This window comes from Cupressus sempervirens, chromosome 10 (assembly GCF_028749045.1).
Source record: "Cupressus sempervirens isolate cs-2001-9-10 chromosome 10, ASM2874904v1, whole genome shotgun sequence".
In the NCBI taxonomy this organism is placed as follows: domain Eukaryota; kingdom Viridiplantae; phylum Streptophyta; class Pinopsida; order Cupressales; family Cupressaceae; genus Cupressus; species Cupressus sempervirens.
The window spans coordinates 950,313,955-950,335,013 of NC_143127.1; the positions used below are offsets into that span (position 1 = coordinate 950,313,955).

The following is a 21,059-nucleotide window of genomic DNA, read 5'->3' on the forward strand; positions in this document are numbered from 1 at the left end:
TATATCATTCTTCTTCTTCTGGCTCTGCAAAACTTAGGTAGGTGAACCTATAAATTCTTTCATATGGTACTAGTTCCAAAAGCATACAATCTAAATCTATAGAAAGTAGATAAAACACTAAATATTTAATTGGTTATGAAAATAATCATGGACATGAAATAGCTAATAACATGACTCATGAACTTGATAAACTAAATGAGGGTAAATATTTTCATCTCTTCAACATAAAAGAGAAAATAATTTGATTAATTTGTTGATTATCAACAAATCTAAGGTATGAAAAACAAACATATAGATCCTATAGCTGATCAATGCCTTATCTACTAGGAAATTCCACAAATCACTAACACACATCCTTAGAAATTATTGATACATCTCATATATCAAGGCCCTTGATCTATCCTATCACATTGTGAATCACACATCTACATCAAGATTGAACCTCATACTCGACCTATCCCTTCATGAAATATGCAACCCTATTATGGTAAATTAAGCATTTACATGACTCCTTCGATCATAAGAAAAACATACTAAAACATACAACCTAAAATAGATTACAACTAGACTTGTGCTCTTTGTTCACAAACCATAGAAGATTACAAATAGCATAAACATGAGACAAAAAATTAGACTGAAGATAAACTTGTCATTGCATTTTTTTCATTTCCTTGTAACAAATACAATAGGATGCATGAAAATAACTCATAAAATAGCTAAATATACTAGGACTATCTCTATATTTCCATTAACTAATGTTCATTACAAAAGAGAAATGTTGAAGAATGGTGGAATCATAACTCTAGAAAATTTTCCAATAAACTTGAACCTGCCTTAGAGAAAGAGAAGAGAAGAGATTATATAGAATGGAAGAAATCTTGGATTCGCTGTGCTGATGCCATATTTTCACTTGAAAAACCTCCATCTACTAATGTAAAACTTCCCTCTACTCTCTTCCTATAACTAAAAATTAGATCTTCATCATTATGTTTAAGAATGCTTGAAATATCTTCAAAATGATAGAGAACACAACTAAATGCATAAGATACTAGATCTACTGCTAAAACATATGCCAAAACACTCACAAAATGACTTTATAGGAAAAATAACATTTTTGAGAACATTTTACCCAAATTTGGAGCCGAAAAACTCCCCTGTTTTCTCTCTAACTAATTCTAATGCTTCATCATGAAAAAAACTCATTTTGCTAAGAATGCCTCAGAATTTTCAAAACTGCCTATAAATTTTGTCATTGAAAACCTATACATATTCTAATTGCATATTTGAAAAGATCATCTTCTCCCCTTTCCAACAGTGTACTGCACTCTATATTTTGGATAAAAATGGCCCCTCTCATTTTGATTTGGAAAATTAGGCCCTTGACCATGAACAAACTACTTAAAATTGAAAGATTTAAAATTTATATTGTCAGGACTATACAATTTATCAATTTTACTTCAAATTTTCAACTTTTTAACTTTTGAGAATATGTGCTTAGTATTAACTTAAATTTAATTTTACTTTAACTTATCCCCCAAATTGAACTTGGGTGCCATGTGGCACATTCTTATTTTTCATCTTCATTAGAGTTCACCCCACACACCTTTATCCAACATTTGAATTTCTTACCTCCCAAAATCGTGCTTTTCCAATCTCACAAACTTCTCATATCCTCACATATTCATTATCTTGAGACTTACAAACTTACAAATTCCTAAATATATGACTAGCATGGCTTCTTTACTCTCCAATATTATTCCTTTGATCATACACCTACCGTAACATCATAAATGCACATCTTCTATCTCCCAACTATGTGATTTTGCATAACTTTGTAAGCTTCAAAATTTTCCTTCTTGACTTTATGCCATTTTGTATCATCTCAGCTTTAATTTATAGTATTTTTTGATCTTACGACTAGCCTACAAATGTGCCACATGCCATCTCCTTTGATGCATGTTTAGTTGCTCAAAATTCCTTTTCTGTGGTGGCTAATTGTCCTATCCATGGGTCCCATGCACATGAGCTCTATGTCTTATCTTCAAGCATGGACTGCTTAAGAAATTTATACATTGTGTCTTTGTGTATTTAAATACTAGATAATCACATCCCACAAGCAATGTTGGATATTGTGACTTGCCTTCACCATTTTGCAAAATTACTCCCATGAAGCTTTACAAGTGTTGGGGATCATTTCAAAACATGAGCCTTGCCTTCCTACATTTAATTTTATATTCTTTGGTGTTTTGTCTTTGTTTTCTACAACATTCCTTCTTGCTATTTGCAACAAACCTAGGCATATCATAGTCCCCATGGATATCCACTCAAACTCTATCTAAAACTTAGCTTCCATTTGAGAACTTTGTGCTACACATGAAGACCTCAACCAATTCATTAAAATCATTCATTTCCTTTTTGATACATTCCTATACTTTAGAAAGTCATTCAACAATTTGGGGCATCATGCTTGTAGCTATGCAGGATGGACCATAGTGATTAGTGAATAGTTTTTGCATGTACTCCACACCTACAGACCCTTAAATTAGTGGGGCTATTGTTCAAATTTGAGAAATTCTTATATCCTACTTCAAGAGTTGTATATTGTCTAAAATGAAGCAAAGACCCTTAACCAATGTAGATGTGAAGGAGATGTTTGACTTCTAGTTCATTCTGACCACTATTCCAGACAATTCCTCTAGTAGTTTCTCATGAGCTACTTTTGTTTCACTATCATGTACTAGTGTCCCAAGACTTAGTACAAGAGACAATGCATAATTTTATAGATTTGCACGATATTCAACATTTTTGACTCTAGACTCCATAACCTAAGAAAGAGTTACACACCAATACTTTCATGAAGTTTTTGCTTCCAACTTTGAGGAACCAAAGCATCCAGTTCATCCCTGAATTCTTTTACAAGTCCTATTAATCGAGTATAATTTTCTGGATTCTACTCAAATATTTCACCAACTCTATCCCAAAATGCTTTCTCCATTGTAGATTTGATTTGTACCTTAATTTTAGTTAATTTTCCATAAGTTGTGTTCTTGGATGCAAGAGTCTTAGGAAATATCCCAGTTATATCATGAAGCAATTCATTAACAATCATCTCATTGAGAAACCCTTTGTCATCATCATTCATCATCTATACTGCTTGGATATCTTTATGTTTATGTCTAACCTCAGTGTTAACCAATGCATTTTTCCTACCTCTGGTCCTCTATCAAGTAGTAAGTGTGCAAATTTTGAAGGTGTTTTAAATGAGGGTGAAATTGAAGTATTCATTGATCCCTTAGATGAAGACCATGGACACTCGTACATTTGCACTTGCTTTTCTACCAAAATTTTCAATCAAAGCTATGATTTTTAATTTTTTTTGGTTTTCATCCTCGTGTTGGTAAAAAATGTCCTAAGTTTTCCCAAGTTGATCAAAATTTTGACCAACTTAGGTCATAACAAAGAAAAGGTATATTCTTAAAGTATGTTATTATTCTTATTATGTAGGCTCAACTTCATTCTTGCATAGGGTATCATTAAAAAATGTAGGTAATATTGGGGCTCATTTTGCAATGATCATGGATATAGTTTTGTAAGGCTCATTTTGCAATGTTAGGGGTAATTAGGTTAGTTACTTTGTCATAATGGATAAAAGAAAGAGAATCAGGGCATGAAGGGGGTAGTGACTAGAGATGTGGAAAGGGCTTGGATGAGAGCAAAGTTTTTAAGGTTCCCATTCTCTTTTTTATCAATTTCTTTTAAATTAGAACCTTGCTGCTTAACATGTAATTCTATATTTGAGATTTTCTTTAGAATGCCTATTTGGAATTTGAATTTTTTTGTTACAAATTTATCTTCAAATTAAAATGTTGTATGATGTGTGTCTACCTTCTACCCTAGCTAGTGAAGATGAACCAAATAAATTGACACAAAATATAGAGTATAACTTAGCAATAGTATGCTTCAATCATAGCACTTAACTTTACACTTGGCTGATCCTTTTTTTTCTCCTCAAGTTTCTAAAGTGCTTAGAATACTTGTTGTGCAAAATAGAACTATAGTTTACATATTTGAGTACACAACAATACAAATTGGGAAATCATGGAACCATTTTCCAAACCCAGATGCTTGTGTTCTAAAAATGATGGCTCCAACTTTTAAACAATGACATTGACATCCTTACTTAGCAAATAGAGTATTTTTCAGTGATACATTATGTTGTTGGTAATGGTGTGTCCTAGATTGTGCAATATATTTTCTTTAAAATATTGTTTGATACCATAGTTGAATAGTATGGGTTGGAAATAACTAGTTGTTGCTTAGTGTTGAACATATTATCTTATCCACAAAATTAGGCATTCCTCAATGTCTTATACTCTAAATTATAAAAATCTATATCAATGGAGGAAGAATTTTCATGTTCTTGCAAAGTCCCACAGGGTTTATGCAATTGATCTTCTTGGGTATGGTTGATACTCAGACAAGCCAATTCTAGGTGATTTTCTAGTTAACTCCCTATACACATTCAAGAGTTGGGCAAAGAAAGTTAATGATTTTTGTCAAGACATACTTAAAGATCAAGCCTTATTTATATGCAACTCCATTGGAAGTAATTATTTCTTATTGAAATGAAAGATGTCAAGTTCCCTTTTGGTGTTGTTTACTTAATGCTCGACTTCTTGATAGAGTTAGGAACTCATAGAAAGTTGTAGGTTCATGTTTATTCTCACCAAAAAAAGTAAGATAACTTGTGCTAGGCTTTATAGAATGTGTAGTGCAACACACAATTAGGGTACTTTAAAATTTGTGGGCAAGTTCCTCAACATCTTTATTGTATAGTGTTCAAATTCAAAACATTGCATTATTGAGGGTATTTGGCAGCACCTAATGGGAGTAATAGATTGAGACAGCTGCTGTAAAATGAAAGACTTGCCCACCTTCATCTCAGTAGTCATTGAGTAATGTTGTTTCTCAAAGCTGGTATCAGTGTAGTAAGCTCATTTGGACAATATTAAGGGTGGCATCATATTTAAAAGGAAACATTGTGTAATTTTGTTCCTCAAGGAATTTCATCCAATGCATTGACATTGGCTTTAAGTGGTCATGTTTTAATTGATTAAATGTTTTTGTTTTTTGTTTTTTGATTTTAACTCTTGCTCATTTTCTATCCTTTGAATATTCTGGTAGGTAAAAATCTATGCTAGTGTGATTATACATCATTTGGAAATTTGTGTGTAAATGAATTTGAGATGCCTACCTTTTTCCATTTTCACCTTTTCACTAACTTTTTTGTTTGCACATATTAGGTACAAACACACATCTCAACCCCTTGGAAAGCTATACTATAGAAATAGATCAGGTATCTAATTGAAATGTAATGTTGATTTTATTTACAAGGGTATATCCTTGGAGTTGGGGGAGTTCTCCCTAGTAAATTAGGGAATTAATATGAGGAAATGTTTGAGATACACCCATAAAAATAGGGAGACATCAAAGGCATGTTACTTACTGCAAGGCCATTAGGCAATTGACAAGGGACTACATAATGTTTCCTACCAAACCAACAAAAAAGAAAAGAAAAGAAAAGTTAATCTTCTTATTGCTTTAACCATATCTCTGACACTTGAAGCATTTGTTTCAAGATGGGTAAAAAAAGGGGAAAACACATGGTTTCAAGACATTACCATAAGATAAAGAGGAGTTTAGCTAAAAAAAATTGGACAAGGAGATCAATTTCAATATGAGAAAGATTTGCAATAGTTACAACCTTTTTTTCTATATCTTTTTATCATTATTCTAAAACTTTTCCCTCTTGGTTTTTTGTTATATTTATTTTGGAATAAAGGAAACCATGATTAGGCTATTGAATTTCTTTGGTTTCAGTGTCTAGGCTAATGATACTAAAGAAATAATTTTGGAATGAGTATTTACAAAAATTTACATGTCACACTTTATGAATTTAACTAGTGAAAGGTTTGTAGATATGTATATTCATTGATCTCTCACTCCCTATTGCAAAATTCTCTTCGGAAATAGTCCTTGTAAGGGTAATAGGCCATACCAAGGGCTTCAGGTCTAAGTTCTTGTGTACAATACAAACTTGAGCTTATGTCATTTCCTATTTAGATAAGATGATTCCTAAATTTAAATTTTGAAAAAAAGTGGGAAAATAGACTTGGGTGATGCGAGGACACATTATCTATAATTGATGGGTGAACAAAAATCAAATGTTCCCCACAAATCAGCACCATTTTCACCTCACCAAAAAGTAGTATTTCCCTAAGTAGTTGAATGTAGTAGAAGGAATAAGATATAAATTCTTTAATTTAAATGTCAAAATATGTAGTTGAGCACAAAAAATCTTAGGAAGTGTAAGATGCCAACTTTCCAATTTGAGCCATAGCAGAGGTTCGACCCTAAAATATGGTCTAGGTGGTTATATAAGTAGTAATTGTTTCTCTTCCAATTGATTTAATAATCAACATCTACAAACACATTTATTAGACCCCATTTTGGATGCATGCACTTTGCAACACATTGGAAGGATTTAAAAAATGCATGTACCCCCTAGAGTAATTCAACGCATTGGAAGGAATTAAAAAATGCATGTACCCAAGAGTTGACTAGATGTAAGGGGGACTTATAGATATTTACCTTTTCTAGGTATGGGTCTCTAATCATCTATAGGACTCAAGAATACATTCAATGCTAATTAATTTTATAAAAATGGTGATGGTGATGGTGATGGTGATGTTGTAAGAGTCCTTGTAGAGGACATTGACATCTACTATGTGGTTAAGATACTAAGAATTTGAGTTAGATGAGGTGCAAGAAACTTTAGCTTTCTAGTATGCAGTTGTATCCATTGCCATTATTTTGGAGGTTACATGGCACACAGGCACAAGCTTATAGTTTCAAAGAGATGAGAGACATTTAGTAACATGATATATTTATTATTCATAGAGGGATCATATTTTGGAGGTGCATAAAAATTTCTAGTGCAATATAAAAAGTAGGTAGGATAGTTTGAATATTGCTCTTTATATGGAAAACATGGTAGTTACCATAATTGTACATGAAAAGGTCGTGGAGATTTCCTCAAACTGCTAAGTCACAAGAGCAAATTTTTTTTTTTCTATTACAAGGATGTGTTCTGAAATATATATTATAAAATTGAATTATTTTTTTAGTAAATTAGAGAGGGATGATAGTTTAACCTTGCCCTCAATTGTCCCACTAGATGGCAATGGGTGCATAGGATGTAGTTAGAGAGTTGAGACAACTTATTCTTTACCACTTTTTTGTAGATAACTACTTGCTTTGCTATATGTATAAAGTTTATGTGTAGAATTTACATCATTGTACTATTATGAGTTGACAAGGACAAGGTTGGGGAGATGCAAAGGAGTTTTGATTGATTTGTGCTCGAAATAGTTTGACAGACTTGAGAAGAATGGTGATGATGCAAACTCTTGATTGACTGAACTACAATAAACAATAAGGATTTGTCGATAGTATCCTCAATGAAGTAGTTACATCTTATTTTTCTCATTGATCAGAATATCATAGTCCAACCCTAGATTAAGAAATTTTTTGTAAATAAATATGAGATATATCCATGTCATTGCCATCCAAAATAGTGCAATTATACAAATACAGTAGCATCACATCAGTCATCCAAGATATCAAGTTGTTTTTATGAGTGACATGTTTGTGAATCTTGTGATTCTCTTAAAACTAAGAAAATGTAATGCCCCGCCAAGGGATCCAAAGAATTAACCTAGAATTTCACTAAGTTTGGTAGCATTTTTTTTTATTTAATGAAAGTAAACACCACGTATAACTAATGCACAATAACAGAAGCAATAACAATGTCCATCTGAAAGTAAACATAACATACATAACAGATTACATTCTTTAAGATCCCTTAACATTGAATTACATACATGAATCCATCTAGTACAACATCCACATGAAACAATAATGATAAGTCCAATGTTTATACATTACATTTCAAATGCTCATTCATCCTCTGTACATGTCACAGGGTATGACAAGCTCAAAAGAATATACATACATAGAATAAGGTACATCATCCTATTCTAATCCATGATACATCAAAGTAGCGATAATCACATGGTACACATGATACATCATCATAGAAAACATATACATCCATCATAAAGATCAAACATAATAAACTAAGTGCACAGTTCCTCCCAACCATTAATAGCATCATTAGACCATCGTGGATCCTAGCCATCCCTCCGTGCATAACATTCCAAATTATCGAAGAGATCATCAGTATTACATAGTAGGAATGTCACTCCTAACATATACAACATCATATGTAGAAAGTGATCTAACATAAGATAACAACATCTAACATATGCTAATCATCAATGAAAAAGGATACATATCCACCATCATGAAGGACGCATCAGCCACGATGTCTCAATGAATCTCAAAATGATAAGAGTGGGAAAATACACTACCACTCGACCGCGTGGTACCTAAATGGTCCACTCCCACTGTGCTGAGGAGATAATCTCAAGTCCCAAATAGGATATCAAAATCACATAGCACAAATCTCTATAAGTCCAAGAATCCTAAAAGTATACTAACTCAAAGGTTCCAACCACAAAATCTGACATCTAATCCCAGAGGCACACAATGACGTGTAAGAACCTACTATGCAAGCAGGAAAGTGTCATTGCAATTATCACGTACAAGTTACCCTGGTAGTTAGGTAAACTCCATGGGTCCATACTGATTTAATCTGGCCACTAGTATCCTCTCATACTGACGAGGCATACTACGGAATGCAAGGTCGCAACCATGCATCTCACTACTCCCATCCTAGCCTGTACATGCACTCAAGGCATGGGTGAGAACAAAAATATTATCTTTTTAGGTTCATTTAGTTAGTATTAGGTGTGAATGTTATCAATTATTAATCTAACTTACAATGAGTTACCCTGGTAGCCTCTTAGGGCCCCGGCCCCCATTGCAAGCCACTTCCCGTCACTACATGCAAATATCCTACCCTAATGCTCATGGAATCATAAATCTCAAAATCACAAAAGATAATCCATGATAAAATCATCAAATATGCATAAAAGCACCAATTCCCCATGAGCAAACATCCATAGAAAATCATGAACACAACAGCTCTCTATTGGCAACTGAAGTATCACTGATAATCAAAGTATCCAATGGATCTCAATAACCAAAATATATATCTCAATCATACTGATCGAAGACTCCAAAAAATGGTTGAGTCAAACATGTCACATCATGACATCATCAAGAATAAATCTACATTTCAGTCCCATCATGGCAATTAGAAAATGACCAAGGTTAACTGATCGATGACCAAAAATAATGGTTAAGTCAAGTATCTCATACATAAGAATCTCAACTATAACAATCAATAATTACAAGCAATACATAGAGCATTCCATCACATAACCATGGTTGGGTTTATAAAGATCGAGATTAAAACATCATCATGTCATCACAATCACATAACCCCCAAGCCTCTGGTCGACGTCCTATACTGGTCAACACTAGTCAACCCAAAACCTAAAACAATAGCATAAAGAATACACAATGCAACCACATGTTTTGGTCTTGCTAAATTTACAACTTGAATTTAAATGTAGAGATCTTAGTTTATGTTTCCAAGTTTGAAGAATGAATGGAGGAACACATATATTGTTTTGGATAAATAAAAGTTTTCCTTAATAGAACTAAAAATCCATTTTCCAATTATAATATTTGTTTGATACATCCCCCACCAAACTATCAAATATTTATTTAATAATTTAAAACAATTAAATCTTAATAGTTGAAAATTATTAAAGAGTCACCATTGTGAAAATAAACCTTCAATATAAATCATTTATCAAATAATATTAACTTAAATTTATTAATAACATATTTACATATTACATATATGTATATATATATATATATACATACATACATATATATATATATATATATATATATATATATATATATATATATATATATATATATATATATATATATATATATATATATATATGTATATATATATATATATGTATATATATATATATATGTATATATATATATATATGTATATATATATATATATGTATATATATATACATACATACATATGTAAATATATAAATAGTTATTACGTTTCATAAAATTGATTTAACAATTTCGATTAACACCATATATCATATGAAAATAACAATGAGAATCGAGTTCATGTATAACGTTTGTTTTAAACATTTTAACATAAACATTTTTGTATAACAATATTATTAGTTAACCCCTTCTCTCTCTTGCTACGGTACACAGTACCTGCGGTCACAAGCACTGCACCGACAGCGGGTACATAGTACCCTTGTCACCGTAGACCTATGACGATAGGCCTCTGCCTTCCACAGGCATGGGGTACAAATCGTGCCCACGACATTTTTAATATATACATTTTTTAACATTGTTTCTATGCAATATGAATCGAGATGCGATTTATTAAGTTTTCCCCACTACGATTTATAAATCGCTCATTCAGTGTATTATATATATATATATATGTATATGTATATATATATATATATATATCAGTATATATATATGTATGTATATATATATATTCGAATTTTGTATTAGATTCATAATAAATGTATACATATACATATATATATATATATATATATGTATGCAGATTTGAATATATAAACATGTATGTTTTTTTTCCACAAAGATTATATCTACAATTTCAGAATTTTAAAATATTTGCATTATAGATTCACTCAATTAATTTTCTAATGGATTTGGCTATAAATTTAAACCCTAGCCCCGTGATCTTTCAAATCTATGCATATAAAATTCTCCAATAAATTAATCTACCCATATTGATAATCCATAAAAATATGAAACTTCTCAAAATACATATGGAAGACACGAAGAAGACAGGGAATGCATGATGAAGAAATAGCATAAATAAAATCACAAGAATCTACCCGAATTCTAATGCTAAATCGCTCTTCCTCAGAAAATCCGTAGAGCAAGCTCCTTCCTTCTTTAGAATTCTCGAGTCCTCCTATGCTCCAATTGCACTTCCAACGCTATGTCTAAGCTTCTATGAATGCCTGAATATAAAGAGCTTTCAGGAACATCTAAAATGCTTCTAGAAACAGCTGGAAGGTGTCACCAACTAAGCATGGGTCTTTTCCAACCTTCAAGATGAGCCATAGGGTTGTAGACACCATGTGCTTAATTGATGCACTAACCCCCGTGTTGTTGACACTTGAGAAATAGAGAAGTGCGCTAACTCCTATGCAAGCTTATAACTCCAATTCACTTTTTATATAATTTCTATTTAAATATTTATAACTTTCATTTTAACTTTTATAACTTTTATTATTATTATTTATTTATTACTTTATTATTATTTTTTTATTATTATTAATTTTAATTTCTAATTTTCTTTTATTTAATTCATTTTTCCTCAATAATTCACATTTAATTAATTATAATCAAAATATCAAATAACATGATATTTTATATTAATTTTCTCAAATAATTAATTTATTAATTAAATCTATTTATTAAGACTTAATTAATAGAAAATTCACCATAGACCTCCAAGATAAAATATGAAAACCCATCATAGAGAAAATCACTCAAAATCAGTCTAAAGGGTTAAAAATCATGAATTATGTCATCTGACACATTCGGTGGGTAAAATATCCAGATACTTGTCCTACCTCACTAGGACAATTGGCTTAAAGGTTTGGGATTTGGACTTGAGAATTTATCTCCCTTCTCTTATCATTGAGATAGTGTAATAGGATATGCTCATCCTGGCAATTCAGGGAAGTCGATACCTGGTACCTGCAACCTGCAGAAAAACCCATGCATGTACATACAATATATAATGCTAAGCTAAATAGACAATGAAAGGAAGTGGTGCATCATGTAGATCCCGACTAAGCAGGTGACTACGACTCCCTTCCTTAACCACATCAGAAATGCCATACAATATGAAAACACACACATCATACACATGCAAGTATGGGGTAAGTATCCATAATAAAGCACATAAGATAATAAACCATCCATCCAATCGTCAGTAATAACTGAAAACAATATAATGATCATCATGTATGCATGAAACGTAAAGTCTAAGTGATCTCATCATATAACCACTGAATCCATAACATAATGTCTGATAGTGTCAAAACAATACCACTAATCCATCAACATAAAACTAGTCCATCATAGTCTGATAATAATAGCAACAATATGTCCAGAAAAGATGTGAACGAGGGTAGGCACTACAGAAAAAAATTAGATTGTGGATGATTGTGACACTGTAATCCCAATGACAGGTGGTAGAGTATCATCTAAAATATTGATCTTCTTAATCTCTATTCACATTTTCTAGAAGCTTTTTTATTTTATAATTGCTATGAATTGTGGCATATTATGGGAGTAGATGAGGCATGTATATTATGTTTACAAAATTATTATTCACATATGAAACTTAAACTTATTTTGTTTGTTGGACATAGAGATTATTTTTTATCAAATTGGTCTTCAAGTTGTGGTGTTCATCAACTTCTATTGGATGGTTTCATATATGATTTGGATGCTTTCAGAAATGCCTTACTTGTTGATACATTACATGCAATATATATGCCCTAGATAAAATCTTTCCATATATTGATCTTATCTACGAGCTATTCAAATAAAGGAAGTATTTCTTAGTAGAGTGGTCCTCGTGTTCTATATTTTTGCACCTTCATTTATATACCATTTTTTTGTGTTGGATCTGAGTATCAAATGACATGTTTCTTGATAGAGTTTCACAAAATATTGTAAATGTGCATTACTTTTTTGTAGTCTTGTTGATGGTCTCTTATGCTTAATATTTAGAGCATCTGTTGACAATAAAGTTTTGAAATTATTTATATCTCTTATAGAAATTCTATTGTTTATGCTATGACTAGATTAAATGGTTGAACTCATCTAGGTTTCCACAGAAGTAGAGGTGTACAACAATGGGTTGGAGAAATTTTAGAATCTGTGACAACAGCTGTGCTTGGCCATTTTTGTTTGTATTTTCCTATTTAGTGAATGTATATTTGTTTTCTTGAAATGGTTTATGGTTCTATTTTTTCCTAGTGATGAAGTTTATTTTTGGAGGGAGTATGTAGAGTATTGACAACATTTTGTCAAATAGATTGCATACTTAGTTGGTGTGATGATGATAATTCTTCATATCTTGCCCAACAAGATAACCGCTAGAGAAATTGATTGTGATATAGGCTTGGCACTTTGTATATTGATTTGAGAAGCATTACATATGCTACAACATGAAATTTCCATAGACATATACAAATTGTGAAGTAAATGTGATATCCCTTGAGTCTACAATAGTAAAAGGCTAAGTGTGGCCTCTTTTATATATTCAGCACATGAAATATATTTTCAATGTTACATACAAATGTATTCAAATATGTTTTTTGGTAAAATTACAAGCAACCAATCCAACTGCCCATTGAGCTTGTTTGTCTTTACATTAAGGTTGTTTGTCTTTTATATTAGATAGAAGCATTTGAGACTTGGTTTACTTATCTCCTACAAGTGAGGCTGCCCAAGACACACAAGGTGGAATCTTGCCTCTAACTAACCTTGTTGGTGCCAACTATATATTGGGCACAAAATATGATATCTAGGTTCCTCTACTTAGTTTGTTTAGAGGTTATATTCTAGCCACCTTGACACCTAATGTTCATTTTTCTTGTTCATTTAGTGTTTGAGTTGCAACACAATTTGCTCTACCTTCCAAATGTTTCATTGGATTTTCCAACATGCAAGCTTTATCTCTGTTAGAATAATCTCCTAGCTTCCTAAAATTTTCCAAGTTAAATTGCATGCATGTTGCATGTCATGTGATAAAAATGGCCTAGCTTCCCTAGAGTTTTCCAAGTTGTTACAATGAATGCTTGAGCATCTCCTTTGGCAAAATCACATTGTTTATCACTAATTATTAGTGAACAAGATTGATGGGAAGGCAAGTAGTATCAAAAGCAATGTAGCTCTTAAATACCTCACTAGAAAATAAAGATCCACAGCTAATTTTTTTTAATTCATTTTCTCACTAGTGGCTTGGGAAAACCTATAACACAATTTTTGTAGATAGCTATAGATATACACATGTAATGCTAGATTAAATTTTACAAAGTCAATGTATTTATAAACTTTATAATGTGAGGTTGATATAATTGAGCACTTTGGCAATTGGTTGACCCCAAATACAAAAACTAGGGGGTATCATTAACACATATATACTCATAAGAGGTGAGTTGAGTTAGAATAATAGGAAATAGTGTGGATAGAACACAAAGAAATCACCTAGTCACAATTGTTCAGACCACATGACCAATTGTTCTTTTCCTCTAATATGATCCATGTAGTCATCTACTCTTACAATTGTTAAACATGTTTCTATTCTTATAAAGGAATTTTTTTTTTCCATTGGAAGTGGTAAACAAAAAACTACTGCACTATCATATATGCTTTGCCAGCTATTTTCATCATTTAGTTTTTCTATGATAAGGGAGAAACTCACCATCGTAGTGAAGTGAGAGGATTGAGTAGTTCTTATTGCCAAACAAGTTTGTTTGTTTTTTTTCCCTTGTTGCAACTTGATTACCATTCACAAATGTAGTTTCTTTTCTTTTAGTTTCATGTTACACTAATCTCAAACTAGATAAGAAGTGGACCTTTGTTTCTATTTCTTTCCAATTTAGCTTTTCTAATATATTATCACATTCATTTTAAAGGCTATCCATACCATGTAAGAAATCTATTTATCTTCTATAGATTTAGATGGATAAATATGTTCCATAGCAATTGCATCATTGATCAATTTGTAAACCAAATGTAGGTAGGACACACTATCACATAAAAAAGTAAAAATATATTAACAAATAGTTCATAGGCTTCTCTAGTATCTTAAATGTTGCTATATTGAAGTTTTTTACTCTTAGATAATTCTATACATGCATGTGCAATAGATGTTATTTCCACCACAATAAAGCCAAGTACTCACAAGAAGTGGATACAACAACATTACATTTTTTATGAGACTGTGGAGAACTATATTTATTCAAAAATATTGAAAATGCAGAAAATTCCAAGGGTTCATTTGTGAGTTATGGATCCTATATCAAGAGATATTTCTTATTGTCATTATCTAGAAAATTTGACTGATTACATCCAATATGGATTATTTTTTATCACATTTACCTTAACCCTTGGACACCAAACTAAATGCATGATGAATTATGATGAGTATACTCTCTAACAAACAAATACACTCATTTTTTCATTGATTAGAATCTGATATATAATTAAACCCTTTATCTTAAATCTACGAAAGAAGGTTTTTGATGAGTTTTAAAAGGTTCATTCAATATTTCATTACTCTCCATGACTAATCACACAAATAGATCCAAAACAATCTTGAGTCATCCCTTAATCATTCCAAATCAAATATAAGGCCATTCAATCTATTTAATAATCCAATGACATCAAAGATTTACAATTAGAGAATGCCATAGAAGCAAACAAGGATGTTCCATGTGGATCAATCCACTTAGAGATTTGATTCTATTGGTATTAAGATATTTGTAGTAAAGAACCAATCAAAGTGATAGAGATACCTTCTCATGGTGATCTAGATAGGTAGATTGAACAAGTCTTAGACTAGAAGCCATTCTTAGAGGTAGAAGTGAAAAACCTATATGACCAAGCCAGAGCTATTTCACTATTTGTAGAATGAAATTGTAAATTTCTTTAATTATTTGCATCCTTCTGTATGAATGTTTGATTTAAATTGGTAAATAGGTTACAAAGAGTATATGTTTATCTTTTGGTTGAATTGTAACAGTGATCATGTCTTCCTAATTCTTGTTTGAATTGATTAGAATCTTGTTGCAAACTATAGAAGAGATTGCTATTAATTATTTTTTTACTAAAATTTTGAAAGTTACTTGGATCTCTACCTCAAGCTTGATGAAGTGATACATCCTATTTTAGGAAGAATTATGTGGATTCTTTTCTTCAGAAATTCTCATTTCTAGGGATCACCAGAATATTACTCTTTTGATAAGTAGGGAGGGATGTTCCTAGTTCATACTAGATCATTTAAGATAATTGAGATGGAGGGATGGATATTATGTCTTTGTTCTCATGCATCTAGCAGTAGGGATATGGCTCACTTTTATCATGTTTTTGGCCAGCTATTGACTTCTTTATGCTACTTTTTCTTTTCATAGAAAACTTGTTGCTAAGATTGGAATAATAGAACCTTGCCATGTGTATAAGGATTGGATTCTTTATTAAATCTTATTTGTCCTCTCAATATGGTTCCATCTCGTCCTCTTCTTTTCTTGAATTCTATTATTTATTTTTCTTTTTAATTTTGAGTCTTGAACTTTAGTTTCCTTGGCAGTTGTAGCTATGGTGTAATTGAATCACATTGTTGTCACAAGACTATAGATGTAGACTAACCTCATTCTGTGTTACCTCTTTGTATTGACCTGAGTTAATTTTCAAAACAATGAAGTTATACTCTATACAATTGGTGTAATATTTGGCTATCATGTAGGAGTAATTCTATAAGCTTTTTTCTATAGAGGTATTTAAAGAAATAACATGTTGTAAAATATAACCAATAAGATATGTTTGACTTCCTCTAATTTTATTTTTGATGCAATGGTACAATAGTTGCCAAAATATAAGCTGTGCAAGATATTACAGAATGAAATGTACTTATTTCAACATTCTGGTTTAATGAAATTTTGAAATGGTAGAACTATTTTGTTTATGCAACTTAATGGTTGCATTTGTGAACAATTTACAATTTTAGGGGTGCAATCATGAAGCTTTGTAGGTAAATTTATTTAAGACAAGAAATGTCTAATGTACAACTTTTTACACAATATTTAAATGTGAAATATTTGAGGAACTTGCACAAGTAATGGAAATTATGCATTCTTCTCTGTACTATTAGGCAATTCCTTCAATCCCATATTGACATCATAGAGTGGATTAATGATCTGGGTAAGTCCTTCAATCTTGACTTTGCACAACATATGCTAAAATTTCCTTTGAATAATGAGTAGGTCAGCTACATCAGATTAGCATTAGCACTTATCTCTTTTACTTCAATATCTGATCAAAGAGCTCTCTATTTTTACATAACTCCATTAGTTTGTGAACACGATCATCACCATCTTCAAATGTATTGCAAAAATGGATTTTAATCATGGAGGATGGTACTCATAAAATATGCTCAAATGGATGCCTAATTTTTTTGAATTTTAAGGCTCCATCAAGGGTATTAGGATAGGGTAATGTTTCTCTAATAGTCATTGTAGTTAGTCTATAGTTAATTAGGTAGTTTCTATTTTTGTTTCTAATTCACATTGTTTCTTCTAAGCACGTAGTCTTTGCAAATCTATATATAGAGCTTTCATCTTCTCTATAAAATAAAACACAAATTTACCATAACCCTCATGTAGTGGGAGTGGTGCTCCATTTACTATTGGTTAAAATGATGTTAAACCAAATAATGACCATAATCTAGATCCTTTTGAAGACTAAAGGCTATTATATAAGTTTCTGACTATATTTATTTCAAAATAAATAATTTAAATGATTTCATTTGATTTTTCCTAGACATATATGATACATAACATAATATTGGAGTTTTCAACTATCAACTGACATTTATTTTTATGACTATAATGTAGAATCATACCATCAAATTGATAATTTGTTGTTTTTTTGTAGACTAAGTGGTGACTAGCACTTGGCTTTGAATATGCTATAGAATTTGTTGTTGGAAGTGGTTGCTATGACATTACTTACAAATACTCATATATCTTTTGCTAGAATGTAAGTTATGTTTTGTGTCTTAGTTTGTTGATATCTAATTACACTAGCAACTAGGCTTTTCCCTTTAGTGACATAAAAGGTAAACATGTTGAATTGCTCATTTAAATTTGTTTCTTCCCATGTGAAATTTTTTTATTCTTTTGTAACTCAAATATCTTCTAGTGTTTAGAAGAATCTTATTGTCCAATGGATTGCGAGACAGTGGCAAAGTGGATTTGAAGAATAGTGTAGAGTCAGAAAACATGAATTGGTATGCTTTAATAGATTTGACTTATAGGATTTTATTTAAATCCCTCCAAGTTATTTTGACCACTCTGAGTAAAATATTAGTAAATATGCTTGTAGGTCTTGAAGCATTTTTATTGTTTCTTGATAGTAAAACTAATCATCAGTATTAACATCAATACTTCTTAGAGAATGAGTTGTTCATCTAATATAACTTTCAGTTTCTTGACATTTTTTGGCCATCGGGATGAGGTTGAGGTGCTCATTGCTGGTTTAACCTCAAGTTGTTGGAAAATTTCCTTTCAATCTTAGCCATGACTTGCTATAATCTTGTTCACAAGATAGTAGATGAGGAAACAACAACATATATGGAGTAAAATATTGCTAATATTTCAGATATAGAGTAAACCCACAAAATGTTGACCAGATGCCTCATAAAAAATTGAAACACAAGAATTGAATGCATGGATTCTTCTGCATGCACTAAAGTACTGATGTGTTGATAAACTCTAGAAACTTCCAATTAAACCCCCAATACAATGTTTTCTTATGATTTAATGGAAAATTTTGAGCATAATTTAAACATGCAGTAGTTTTGTGTGAAAGTTTTGTGCATATCTTTGTTTCTAATTGTTGAAAATTAATGGTCTTCTAGATTTGGTTGGTATTGTGGATTTACTTTCGTGTGAATTTGGTTTGAGACCAAAAGGTTTTATATTCTAGGAGAAAGATGTTTGCACTACACATGTAAGTTTCTTTATTTTTTAATGATAGTAAAATTGAGGTTCATTACTGGGGTCATAACTTTAAATTGCTCTATTGGATTCTTTTCAAATTTGAATATGTTTTTGTGATCCTAATTCTCCACAAATACACTATAATGATTTTACAAATTCAGCCTAGGTTGGAAGATATTCATGTTTGTGTACTGGTCTATAAAACTATCATCAAGAAGATGATCTAAGAGAGAGTCCATGGGTAGGTATTCATTGGGGATTCACCTGCTCTATGTTTTTTTAAAACAACTTAGTTTGGTCAAAATTTTGACCATCTCTTGAAAGTTTTTGACCAAGAATTGGTGGAAATTTTGACCAATTCTTGATAGTTTTCTACCAAGAATTGGTTGAAATTTCCACCAATTCTTGAAAGTTTTTGACCAAGAATTGGTGAAATTTTTGACCAATTATTGAAATTTTTCTACCAAGAATTGGTCAAAATTTCCATCAATTCTTGAAAGATTTTGAAAAATAATTGGTGGAAATTTTGACCAATTCTTGATAGTTTTTCACCACTATTTTTTTCAAAATTTTGACCAAAAATGACAAATTAGAGTTAGCAGAGATAAAAACTTTTTGATGAATGTATTTGTTGAAATTTTGACCTACCTACAAGTTTCTCAAAATTTTGATGAGAAAAATTTCCATGAACTACTTGGCTAAAATCTTGACCACCTGAGTCAAAATTTTGACCAAAATTCATTGAAAATTGGGTTCAAATTTACTAGTGGGACTAGAAATCTCACTGTTTATTATATCTTGCGATCGATTATTACTAGGAGTATCTCCTTCCCTTTTGTCTCAATATTATCATTCATAGATGGATTTGCATTCTGTAGCATCTCTTCATAGACATCCTCTTCAATATACACCATGGCTTATCAATCTGATAGCATTTAGTGGGGTCCCAAAGTGGGTCTAGCTATTTTTTTTTCAATTGAAATACTTGATCTTTTGAAATATTTCATTGAGACTTCTATACTAATTGGAAACAAAATTAATCATTAATTGGTCATTTAGAACACATCCTCACCCTTTTTTGCAAACTATGATTTTCTAAACAGAAACCCTATGAGCCAGCTTTAAGAACTGACTAAATCCAACAATTGGGCTCTGAAAATTGATATGTTGGTTCTTTGTTCCACATTCTTTCATCCTATCATATTTTTCCTCGTAAAAAAATCTAGGTCAAAAGATATTGACCATCAAAGTTGCTCATTTGAAACTGTTTACAAATAAACATGTCAAAAAATAACAAATTGTGTTCAGTTTTGGTTTTGAAAACATGTCAAACTAACACTTGGGGGCACAAAAACTGGGGCATTACTTCATTATCATGAGGAGTGTATAAATCTATGATTTGGGCTCATGAAAAGTAATTGGGCACATTTGGAGAGTGTTCAAAGTTGGCTCCTTAGAATTATAGAATTGTGAACATTGGCAGAACAACAATTTTCACAAATGGAATGGACCTAGGAAACTAGGCAGATGGACTAGTCAAGAGTTTAAAACTGACACACTTCAAGACACTTGAAGAATTCTTATATAAACACAATGCTACAATACATTTTTTCTTATCTATCATAGATTCAGAATTATGACATCTCAAATAGGCCTACTGATCAATCTGCACTTTAAGACACCAGTAAAATTTCACAAGGTGCATTTGGAATCACGTTTTAAAACTAGTCAAATGGATTTGTCATAGACTCAAATATAGAATATAGTAAGTCTATGATCCCTAGAATATAATGCAAAAGGAAATTATTCATTTTGATCAATTGGGTCAAAGTTATAACTAGTCAAATAGGGCTTCTTGAAATTCTATGAAATATGCATTAGCATGACAATAGTAAACAACCAACTTTGAGAGATTCAAAATCTAATCAAAAAATATCAAAATGAATTGAAATATGAGTTATGAAACATATTCGAGTGCAAGATATTCAAATGAAAACTAAGCCTCCTATCATTGTTTGACACAAAAATTTAGATCTAAACAATGCTCAAAATAATGCTTCACAAAATGATTTAGAATGACAAATTATCATCATGAGATGCATGAATATGTTGAATGCAAGG

The 21,059-nt window shown here is 31.4% G+C and overlaps 1 pseudogene; it reads right to left on the reverse strand.

Moving 5' to 3' along the window:
• Positions 1-2,158: 2,158 nt before the first annotated feature.
• LOC149537119 (uncharacterized) lies at positions 2,159-19,852 on the reverse strand (annotated as a pseudogene).
• Positions 19,853-21,059: the final 1,207 nt, after the last annotated feature.